This window comes from Alligator sinensis, unplaced genomic scaffold, assembly GCF_000455745.1.
Source record: "Alligator sinensis unplaced genomic scaffold, ASM45574v1 scaffold596_1, whole genome shotgun sequence".
Taxonomy (NCBI): domain Eukaryota; kingdom Metazoa; phylum Chordata; order Crocodylia; family Alligatoridae; genus Alligator; species Alligator sinensis.
Window position 1 is genome coordinate 1,971,192 of NW_005841967.1, and position 12,026 is coordinate 1,983,217.

The following is a 12,026-nucleotide window of genomic DNA, read 5'->3' on the forward strand; positions in this document are numbered from 1 at the left end:
GTTTGCAAAGGGGATGACAACCCTTTCAGCCTCAAAGAAAAGTAGATTTGCAAGACCTGAAGGCTGGAGCCAGCAGTGAGGCAAATGGCTTCCCTGGGGAAGGGAAGGCTCATTTTACAGACTGCCTGACCACTTAGAGGGTGAGAAAAACCTACCCAGTTCTCCCTGAGGCACCAGGAAACTGAGGACAGCTTGTTTTTGGCTTCTGCATTTCTAACTCAGTCTGCAGAATATTTGACTGCTGGGTGAAGCTAACCACAGCCGCTGGGATAGGAGAAGCCTATGGCTTCCAGAGCTGATGTTGGTCCACCCCTGACTTCTTGCAATGATCCTTATGGAACCAGCTTAATTTGTGAATTTAAGTATAAGAGGGATTCCTTCCTTCTCCCCACCACCCCACTCTGGGAGCATATCATCCATTCAGCTCCTCTTGGCCAATAAGGGGTACCCACCTCTGGAGGTTAGATTAGGACAAATAAAGTTATTAACTGAGAATTATTTTAAATGGTGGATGAAAGCAAAAGCAAAATGCTCACTTACTGTGCAGAAATAAACTATATGCCAGAAGCAAAGCATGCATGAAGAGAATGTTAAGTAGCAACACGAAATACTCCAAGATTGAGACTAGCCAAAGTGAAAGTAGTGATCCCAGCTGTAACTCTGGTGCTTTCTGGGCATGTCCACGACTGTCTACACATGACCAGCAGCTACTGTGCTGTAGCACCATGCTCCCCCCATTATAGCATGCCTCTGTAGCAAAGTATCTGCTAAAAATAACTGTGCGCGACATGTACAGCCCAGTATGGGCAGTTACTGTGCCATACTTTAGTACTTCCAAAAAGAAGTACTTCCAAAAAGAAGTACTAAAGCACTGAACAGTGACAATGTTGCCATAGGGAAATATGTAGACTTCCCATCTGAGTATAATTAAGCCACTGTCCAGAAGAAAACTACAATTCAGTTAACTTTCTTGCAGAACTGAGTGTCATTCCTGGGGTTGGAGTCATTCATAGCAAATAAATATTGAATGGATATGTCATTTGATATCTTAATAATCATGAAGTGTTCAGTGTCTCATCTCATGTGTTGTCCAACATGTACAATGAATGAGGCACTGTCCCATAAGGGCAACTGGGAAGAAAAAGATGTGATTGTGGAATTGAAGGTCTTGGGACTCTTCCCCCAGTGCCTTGTTGCTTGTATTGTCTTTTACAATTACAAAAACATGATTTAAATGCAATCACTTTTATAAGTGGAGAATTTTAAGCATTTCACACCCTCATTGAGCTCCACAAGATGCCAGGCACTGGAGGAACAGACCCTATATCTGAATACGTTTATGAATGCAAGATGGGACGGTGCCTTCTGGGGCAGCAAATCTAGTCTCAGGTATTCACAAGTAATTAGCTGTCCAAGACACTCCCCCAAATCACCTCTTGAAACCTTCACACACAACTACAAGGCACAATGCGCCAAATGCCAAGAACACCCTATAACATTTCACAAGTAAAATAGGGAACACAGGAAAAAATCCTTCCTAAATTCAAATCTGGCAAATCATTATGATCATGTAGCCAGGAAATTCTGGGGTTTCTAAGTACCAATACAAGCATTAGGCATACCACAGCCCAGACCCCCAGCCTTAGCTGTGGCCAACCTTCCCTCGCTTCAGAGGAAAGTGAAACATACACCTAGAAGCCAGTTGTGTTTGTAGTGGCAAAAATAAATAAATAAATAAATAAATAAATCCTTCTTTGTCCTTATTGCTGACCCCCAAAAAATCTCTGAAGCATGGAATTACCAGACACTTGCCCCCAACAAGATATGTATGTATATGGAGAGTTAAGGTTGTGTAGACAACCATATTAGCAACTGTTCTGACTAGAGTACTCCACTTTATATCTTGAATGTTCTTTTAATTTAGCAGTGTGCATTACCATTGTAATACTTGAGTAAACCAAAAATATTCCATCCAGTGTAAATACTTGCTAAACATTAATTGCACATTCCTCCTATTTTAAGTTACTGATTTTGATGTACAGAAGTTTTAGAAAATAACAACACAGAACTGAAGTTAATGGGAGCTAGTCTTTGAACAAATCAAGTGCTGTCTAATAGTAAATATTCTGGAAAAAATATTTGGTCTTAGTCTCAAACTGGGGGAACCCAAAATTAGGGGAACTCTGAAGTGTAAATGTTTCTTTGCCTCAGCTTCCTAGCAATAAAATGGGGCCAATAGTACATCCCCATCTCACATGACTGGGTGCAGATAAATGACTGTTTCTGAGACATTTCTTGAGGTAACAAACACCAAGAACACAAAAAATGGCTTCAGAGGAGGGTTTCAATAATGTGCACTAAAGGCTTTAGCCCACACATTGAACAACAAAAGGAAAACAAAATATTGAATAGTTGCTCATTAAAATGAACACCATCCACTCTCTATGGAATGGAGGAAGGATTCCCATGGAAAATATCTTAGGGTTGTATAATTAAAGGCTTTATCATGATGCATAAGTACAAGGGGGCAACTTAAGGTTGCACACACAACCGTCACACATTCTGTAATAGTCCAGAGCACTCTTCTATTGGAAAAAATAAAAAAACTTATTTTGACGTAGAAGGAAGATTCTCCCCTTGCATAGCTTATATATTACAAAAGGCAGCAGATTGTTTTTTACTAGAATTAGGCTGTTATAGTTTTATTTAAACTCAAACTGAGCTAATAATTAGTTAAGAACACTAGTAGTCTAATTAGTGAGAAGAATATAGGAAACAACAACTGAAAGCTGTAGTGTACAGCCACTCCATTTTATTGCATCACCTTACTTCAGTTTTCCACAGCAAGCTATCTGAGAGACTTTTAGAAGGGTGAATGTTAATAAGATGTGGGTTAAGGAAGAGGACAGAATACCCAAAGGGATTTTACTCAGTGAAAAGAGAAATTTAATTATCAGACGCTTCTAAATCTTAAACTGCATAATCATGGCGGGGAGGGGGAGGAAAGGGGTGGGGCTCAGTATCAGTCTTCCTAGTCTAAACAAATTATTTGGCTTTGTGAAAACTTAATGACAACTACATTTGCAATTCATTTTTCCATGTCTTGTACTGAAAACATAAGAGAAAACTGACATAAAATTTCTCCTATGAGATAAGAAGGAAAAAAGCTGCAATCATTTGTAAATGCAATATATTCCAGTATTTAAATTTTAAATGTATTTTAATATCAAGGTACATTAGTCCCTGAAATATATATTCCTTTTTTTTTTATTTTGCTCTGCTAAGCTGATATAAAAGCACACTGAGTGTATGCTTACATGACAGCACAGGGTTCATAAAACTGATTGTTTTAAAAATAGATTTTTTTAATTTAAAACTTATTTTAAAATATATTTAAAATAAAGGTTAAATTAAAAAAATGTTCAGACCAATTTTTTTTCTTAAGACATTTAAATAAATACAATAATTCTGAATTCATGATCCTCTGTTAAAAACTTTTAAGTTCTTAGCTGTGTGCTTCTTCTTAAAAGAATCAGGGGAAAGACATCTAACCTTTGTGGTCAGGCTTTGTAAAAATGGGAGAACAGGTATTGTCCTTGATCCTGTGGGGGACACAGGGTCTGTGGTACTGGGTGGAAGAGACTGGCCAAGTTATCACAAGCACTGGGATCCAGCCTCTGGCTCCTTGCATCTCATTGTGATCACCTACTGCACCCACCCTGGTGGTCTCAGACTCCTATTTTATAGCTTCTTCCTGCCTGAGCTCTTATTAACTAAGTTTTATGTACAAGCAGATTTATGTTCTGGGTTAAATTGTGCGGGACAAGGATAATTTTCTAAAAATATTGAAGAACTGCTCAAATAAATGCAAAATATTGAGCTAAAGAGTTGCTTAAATAAACGTATATAAAGTAGAACAAAAAGATGTACCCAGGTAAGTATAACAGCATGATTTAATTATAAATCTATATGGTTAGGCTACCACCAACCAATGACAGAATACTTTTCTTTAGAAAATAACTGAAGATTAGATTAGACATCCATAAGAACTACTTCACATTTAGGGCAGCTAGGATCTGGAACCAACTTCCAAGGGAAGTGGTGCTGGCTCCTACCCTGGGGGTCTTTAAGAAGCGGCTTGATGCCTACCTGGCTGGGGTCATTTGAGCCCAGTTTTCTTCCTGCCCAGGCAGGGGGTTGGACCTGAAGATCTGCAAGGTCCCTTCCGACCCTACTTCTATGATTCTATGAACAAATGCAGCACTTGATGCATCCCATCTTTAAAGAACTGCTCAGAGCACTAGGGTGATTTTTAAAGGCAAAACAGTACTTGGGCAGCTAATTCACTTAAGTCAGCAATTATTAAAAGTGCTTATCTGCCACTGGTGCCTTTGAAAATCTCTCCCACTGTGATCAAATTTGTCATTTGGGGTCCTTGTTTTGCTCTTGTTTTTTTAGGCAAAATTCCCATTGAAATCCATAGAAATTGCTGGAATACAGAATGCAGAACAAGGCTCAACAGGCATTTGTTTAGAACACAAATACCAGTAATTAAGTTCTGATGGAGACAACTTATACCATACAACTGGTGCAGCTGGGCTGTCTTTAAATGGTGACATTCTGTAAAATATTTCATTTTTACAAAAAGTCAGTGCGATTTTTCTTAAAAATGTAAGATGAAAAGATTCTGGCTGCTTTCCAAACCCTTTAATTTTATTGGATAGTATAGTTTCTATAGAAACATTATGTTTTAAGTAGTGGTGCAAAAGCCTACCAGTTCTGCCTAAAATCTACTGAAGTTTATATAGATATGTTTCTGTGACAAAAATGTTCTTTTATTGGTTGATATAACTTGTTTCACTCCCAGGTACAGTACAAAAACAAAGCATGGTTTTGTATGTGTAGTCGCTCCCTACTAGGAGTGCTTTGCTAGCACTCCTATATCCACGTTACTCCTAATGTAGCCTACATATGGTTCTGAAATACCAGCAAAAATGTTAACTTTAGCCTATGGCTTGAATTAGGCCAGCTAGCTAGTATGGTGCTTTAGCATTCAATCAAGTCATGATTCTATGGATATTGGTACACATGTGTAACTTCATATTTGTGAATAATTCCATTGACCAAATTATATGCATGCTGAAGCTGTTGTAAAAATCAGACCTGATGTTTCTGACAGTGTCAAGCAAATACAAGGGGTGAAGTAAAGTCCTATCTGTAAAAAGCCTGGAAAGGTAACTCTGAGTCCATCCATTCAATGAGGCGTTATTGCAGATATTCAATGATAATTTAACTGCCAACATTGTTAAGTACCTCACTCAAGAGCAAACCAGGTAATGCAAATCTTCCAAATCTATTCTATTTTGGCTTCCAAGGCCTAAGCCACCATGGCACTGTGTCCAAGGCTTCCTTGCTGACTTCTGTAGAGCTTGAAGCCTGAAAACACTGAAAACCCTAGTTTGAAGTGAATTTTCAGCTTCTGGCTTGAAAGCACAGAAAATAGCAACCCACAAGGACTTCCACAGAACTGGCAGCCCTGCAGCCGCAACTTGAGCCTGTGATATCCAGTTTGGAAGCTCTAAGACCCAGCAAGAATTTCTGGATTCCCTGGGCTCTGAGGATTTCTAAGTTTCAAACTAAGTAATTTGGAACACTTACTTCCAAAGCTTCTATGGCTTTAGGGTCCATAGAAGCAACTATATGGCAGGTCTGACAGACTTACAAACCTTGGGGGCTCCAGCGATACTGTCTGAATTGGACCTTCTTATCAACTGTGGTGAAATGGACGATGATGTCAGTTTCAAGCAACAATGGTTGTAGACCCAAGGAAACACCATGTTTTGAGAGCTTCAGTTTACACAATATATTTTTTTAATTGGTTTCGGTCCACATTAAAATAAAACCAAATTTAAACAAGTTGAAATTTCTCACAAACTAAAAATATCCAGTTTTGGCCTTTTGTAAGTATGTATCCAGTATATGTGCAGCTTCCATGTGTAAGTATTTATACATCAATTGCAGTTTCCATTTGAGCTGGAGTTGCTCAGTACCTTGGGCTGGTAATATAATAAAGAAAAAGTGGGATTATTAAGGCATGAAAGAGCTCAAAGAAGTGACAGCATTTTGTACTAATGTTCTCTAGACAAAGGCAAAAATAAGGGATGTGTTCACTAAGTACATAATTTATCACTTTGCTGCACAGACAAAAATGATACTTAAAAGTGTATTATTGCTGCTGGCTAAACTCCACTTTTAATTTATTTTTAATATGAATTTAACTTTTTAATTAAATCAAAACATACACTATTTATTAGACTTTCTTTGGTTTAATTTAGTTCATCTTTGTAAAAAACCCAAGTATATATTTGCCAAATGTATTTGTTTTCATAAAAATTAAATACTAATAAGATAGACATAAAATATCTGTCGCTGTGAACCTGAGAACAAGACAGGATAGGGAACAAGCAAATATAAAAGGATAAGTGGTGCCTAAAGAAAAATCTGAGTAAAAAATAAAATTGTACAGGAAGAAATACATGGAAAACTGGATTTGAGCGGAAAGCAAATATGGGAAGTAAGACACAAGAGATAAAGAAAAGAGATTAGAAGAATGCAAAAGAGAAAGAAATTATAATTAGCATAATTGTTTTTTTTTCTACCATTTTTTGATGAGGCAAGGAAGGAGCTAGGGTAGGGAGCTAGATTTGGCAGGGCTCTCTGCAGTGGATTTGATACAGGGATTAAGAACAGTGTGATAAGTATACTGTGGCAGCTGATTCAAAAAGTTCCCACCCCTCCGATCCTGCTGTTATATAAAACTCTTATTTTGTATGCAAAAAATGTCTAATTTTTCATAAAATGATGTTAACATTTAATAGCTTCTCTTTTATTTTAAACATGTCCTTTTCCAAAAAAAAGCCCCAAAAACCAAGGACTTATTTTCAGTACTAGCAATTACTAGTCTTTGGCAGCTCTTTTGACAAAACTGAATTATTTTAAGGTTCAGAATCAAATATAAAAAATGTGCACACTTTTGTGTATACTTACATTCCTCTAATTACTATGGAAACCACCATGGAAACAATCATTCCTGGGCATCCTCTAACTAAACAATTTTAAAAAGTCAGTTATCTTCCCAACTACAGCTGGCTAATAATTTTATAATGACAGTCAACATATCCCTTGCTTTTTTTCCCCTTGCTTATTTTCTTTGAGAAAAAATATTGCGATTCTTTGTATTCTCTTGGTATAATAACCATTCCTATCAATGGATGTTCTGAAATTGCCACCACTCAGGAAGAAAATGCAAATATGGAATACCAATTAACCTCTTTACAATTAAAAATATCTCCATCTATTATAGCCCCCATTAGTGATACTCTAGTTAATGGGCTGTCAACATTTCCATTAGACCTTTTCCCCCTACACCCACAAAGAGCTAAAGCCCAGCTAATCACCTTGAATATATGCCTCTATGGATTTACATGATACACATACATAGTTCAATTGTTGCAAAATATGGATTCACATTATTTTGAGCCATAATCTTTTACTATGTACAATGGTCTAATGCACATTCAAAATATTCTAAGAAGTTTGGCAAGGTAGATTTCTTTCTTAACATTGTTACAATCATATCACATATAAAATAAAATATAATCCAAGCAAAAAACTAAACTGCATGGAGAAGCCTGCCTTAAACTAATAAACACTGTCAAGATTGCATGTTGAAACCGTCCAAGCTATTTTTGACTAACATGTTGCCTGAACACCTGGCTGGGGTGGTTAAGTCAGGAACAATCCTGCTTTAAGCAGGCGGATGGACTAGATGACCTTATGAGGTCCCTTCCAGTCCTACTTTCCTACGATCTTATGATTCCTATTCCAAATATTAGACTTTTTTACTGGAGTAGAGAGAGTGGGTAATGTGCTGTGCTATGTGCTATGATATCCACACATAACAGGTTGACTTAAGAACAAGTTTTCAGTTTTAATAGCTCAGAATCCCCCAATATCTTTATTGTTAAAACACATTTTCCACATTACTGTAACATAGATTTTTGTGTGTCAAATTCATTATAGATTTATTGTGTTCATATATCTTGCATCTGTTAGTCATTTAAACATTAAAAACATATTTAATCTCTTTACAGCATACTAGGAAAGAATATAAAGGCCTGGTTAAATATGGTGGGGGAGAAAGTCGTACAAGATCAATTCTAATCCACAACTGAACACTGGGTTTCATCAGCATTAAAGACATCTACAATGGTACTGATTGATGTTTACTAATACTTTTGCAACAATGTACCTTTATTCTAATACCTAAATACTTATACAACATGTACCTTTTCCCCAAAAAGTAGCTACTGGAAACTGGAGTATGCATTGCGTGTGAGGAAATATGGTAAAAGCAGTTTTGTCTGTTTAACAAGAGAAGGCAAAAGTTAAGTCTAGGCACAATCCACAGCTAACAGAACAGTCAGCAGGTTTGGTTCCTCAGCTGCTGCCAATCAATTACTTGCTATAAGGTAAGATTTTTTTCCTTCATTCTGCCTTTCAAAAACAAGGTACGTAACATAATCCAGGATGCATTGTATGCCCCAAAAATACAGTGTTTACCTCCCAAACAGTAGTTGAACTGTGTTAAATTTTTCTGTTCTTTTTATTCTCATTTGGTAAAGCTGCAGCTCTGAGGTGAACTAATTAAATCCATGCCCTGTAAATGTAGTCCCTCTCAGCTGCAGAAAACTACAGCACTGTGTTCATTGGCTTAAATGTTTTTATACACTGAATATAAAATGATTGGCTTTTTTGCACACCGTAATTGAACAAACTGAAACTCTCTCACTAAAATGCTTTTTATGTATTTACAGTTTATGGAATAACAGATTAAAGAAAATAGTTGTATCTTAACAACCATTTTGTGTGCGCAGCCACAGAAGTTGAGGTGAGAATATGATCTTCTTTGGATCGTGTCACTTCAAAGATGGCCTGACTTCTCACACTGGTGAGAGACTCATTAAATTCAATGTACTTACCTACTTATGTGAATTTATGCACATCTGTATAATTTGACAAGATCAATGAGAGCCTTGGTATGATCATGAAACCAAATATGCTTAACAATTTTCTATATTATTTTTAGGAATCAGTATTTTTTGTGCTGTACCTCCGTTTCAATACTAGCATGCTTTTGTCGATCTATAATAGGAACTTGAATGCATTGAATGTGTCATCATCGTTGGTAATCCCTCGATTCGAGGATGATCTCTATTATGGCTCATTGTTGGGTTTTGAATTGAAAGCATACTAAAACATAAAAACAACTTTAAAAAAACAATGCAAGAATGATGTTTTGCTGATATCTTTTATTGGACTGTATAGTGGGGAGAGATTTTAGACAAGCTTTAGGGTACAAAGGCTGCTTACAGACATTACAAAACAAAACAAAACAAAACAAAAAAACCACACACACTTTACCGGAAGAAGCAGCACATTAGTTTGACCCAGCTCCGCAGCATCTGTATAGATCGGGCACTTCAGTGGGAGTTTTTTGGCTTTTACCTAATAGCTGATTCAATTAGCTATGAAGTAAATGAGCCAAAAAACTCGTACTGAAGTGCCAGATCTATACAGATGTTGGGCGAGCTGGGTCCACTAATGCAACGCCTATTTTGGGCATGTGCTGGGCTTAGCATGGGAGCGCACAGAGTTTAAAGTAAAGCACCATTTTGTTTGTTTGTTTTTGTTTTTCTTAATGTCCGTAAGCAGCAAAAGTGCTTTTCTTCTGGCATGGAAGAGCAGCAAGTTGCTCCAATATCAGATAGCATAAAAAAACTCAACCCCACCTCAGCCCCGCTTTTTGCATATTTCCCAAACCATCACGGCTACAACAATCCTCCAACCCTTCTAAGGAGCAATAAAGGAATAGTGGAGACAGAATGAAATTTCAGATATCTGTAAAATAGAAATTTTGATCTCCTCAAGAATTCCAAATGACCCACTCCAGCCCATGAAAGAATTACAACCTCTTATTAGTTTTACTACATAACCTTTAGAAAAATTCTTAATCTCCCTTTATTTTATGCTTTAATGTAAAACTGTGCTAGGCCACAGAATCAATGGTATGATAAAGAATCTCTTGCATGCGGATGCTTGTTTAATTCTATCCCAAGTATGCGGTTGGTCCAATAAAAGATATCAACCTGAGAAATTCTTGTGTCTTGTATTAGAAATACATGCATTTCTTGCTGTTGATGCAAGCAGATGAATGGCTGTGTAACGGCTGTGTACTTAGCTCAGATGACAAAGTGACCTATTAATGTGGCACACCAGGTATATTAGGACATCCACTGTGCTTTCTTCCTCTGGTAATTTCAATAGATTTAATACAATGCCAAAGTTCAGTTTTTGCTGGACAAGCAGTCTGATCCATAATTATCCATCATGTACATAGCACCATTTGTGTTAATGACACTTAGATACATATGATGATAAAATCCCTGCCCGGAAGAGTTTAAGAAATTGAATTGCAATTGCAAAGGTGTGCAGAAATACTTAACAGGCAGGCACAATCACAATAATGATGCATCTGAACTGTTTACAGATCAGGCCCTTTAAAACATGAGTCAGTTGACTTCTGCTGTTCTGAGAGGATAAGGCAAGGAGGGAGCAATACAGCACATGCTAGGCACCTTCCAGAGAGCAACATTCCCAGTTCCCGGGAGATTACATGCAAACTGGCATGTGTTCTGCTGCTTTAAATATCAATTATACTTTTGCTTTGTTTGTAGGATTCTCCGTCTAATTTTATCAAGGGGTCCAAAAAAAATGGAGCTAAAAAAAGCAGGGGTTTGAGACGGGACAAGAGGCACATGCGCACTCGTCTGGACGTGCTCATGGAGGCAGTGGAGATGTGCTTGGAGATAGACAGACCTACCAAAAGACAGATGCTGACACAACTCTGTTCTGCAACAGTATTCAAAAGGGTTTTGTAGAACAAAAATCAAAGTTTGAAACCTTAAAAGTTGTCTGAAATGGAACTGTCATTCTCCAGTCAGATCTAGACGTAACGTACAACCAAAATAAATTCATCCTGGGCATGAGGCATTTGGACATCACTGCCAGACAGGGACCAGAGTGAATATTATGAGAGTAATACATATTGGCTATTAGAAGACTCTGTTTTTATTTGTACAGTAAAAAAAAATTTTAAAAGCTGATTTCACCCCCGCTTCATTTGCATTGAATCATTTAACATTTTTACCCTTTCTCCTGTAAACATTCTCAGCTTACATACAAGGTTCCATTTGCCTTGAAATGAGCATTTCACTCTTTACCTAGATAAATAGGTCACATAGGGAAAGTAAAAGTAGAGCTATCTACTGAATGAAGATTACTAACTTCAATGCTGTGACAGTTCAGTGGCAAGGAGAGGGCAACTGCAAGGAATACCTTTCCACCCCTTTAGCCCCCATATGCGTCCACACATACAGGCATGTGCGCACGCAGCAGCTCAAATAGAAGTGGTGCAAATCTGAGCTGGGGTTTTTTGTCTCAGTGCACGTGCTGGGATATGCACTTTGTTGTGGAGCAAATTGTGCCACTTGGGGCAAAATAACTATGCATGGCTCCTCCCGGATGTGCAGCCAGGGGGAACTAGAGCCTGGGGCCAGCACCTGTACTGTCCCCAGCAACATAAAAAGCTGCCCTGTCCTAGCCCGATCAGTACAAAAAGCCGCCCTGGCAAGTAGTTCAGAGCTACTTGCTCTCAGGAGCTTCTGGGGCCCAGCCAATTAGTACCTGGGGACACTACCCCTTATGCCAGCTGGACTTCTGAAGCAGCCCTGAGAGTTCCCTGCACACTTTACCCACTGCAGCAGTCTGGCAGTGGGGGCTGCTGCCTGGATGTGACCTGCTGCGCACCTGCCAAACCCGGATGGGGACTGCACAGCCAGTAGAGGCACCTGCCCCTTTGGGCCAGCTGCCAGTGGGCTGTGGCTGGAGGTGGCCCCTGTGCAGCA